This window comes from Belonocnema kinseyi, chromosome 8 (genome assembly GCF_010883055.1).
Source record: "Belonocnema kinseyi isolate 2016_QV_RU_SX_M_011 chromosome 8, B_treatae_v1, whole genome shotgun sequence".
NCBI classification, from domain to species: Eukaryota; Metazoa; Arthropoda; class Insecta; order Hymenoptera; family Cynipidae; genus Belonocnema; species Belonocnema kinseyi.
The window spans coordinates 30,727,880-30,728,181 of record NC_046664.1 but is presented as its reverse complement, the minus strand read 5'-3'; positions in this window follow the sequence as shown (position 1 = coordinate 30,728,181).

The window sequence follows — 302 nt, the reverse complement described above, 5'->3', positions numbered from 1 at the left end:
TGAAATCTGAACTTTTATTCGGATAAACCCGGTGATACATCATAGCCACGGACTAAGTCAAGTGACTGATGAGATTAGAATGTTATGACTTAATTCAAATAATTTAATACGATGGTTGAAACCTCCTGCGATGATGTTGTAGGTATACAATTACGAGCGGCCACGAGCTTTGGAGGTGACAACAGTCACCTCTGGATGTCTTCTTCGAGCTACCATCTGCCACTCCACGGGTTTTTAGTCGCTCGCTTCCTGATGATCAAGAAAGTTTCTTACAATGCGACAGGTGTTTAATAAAACCGCCT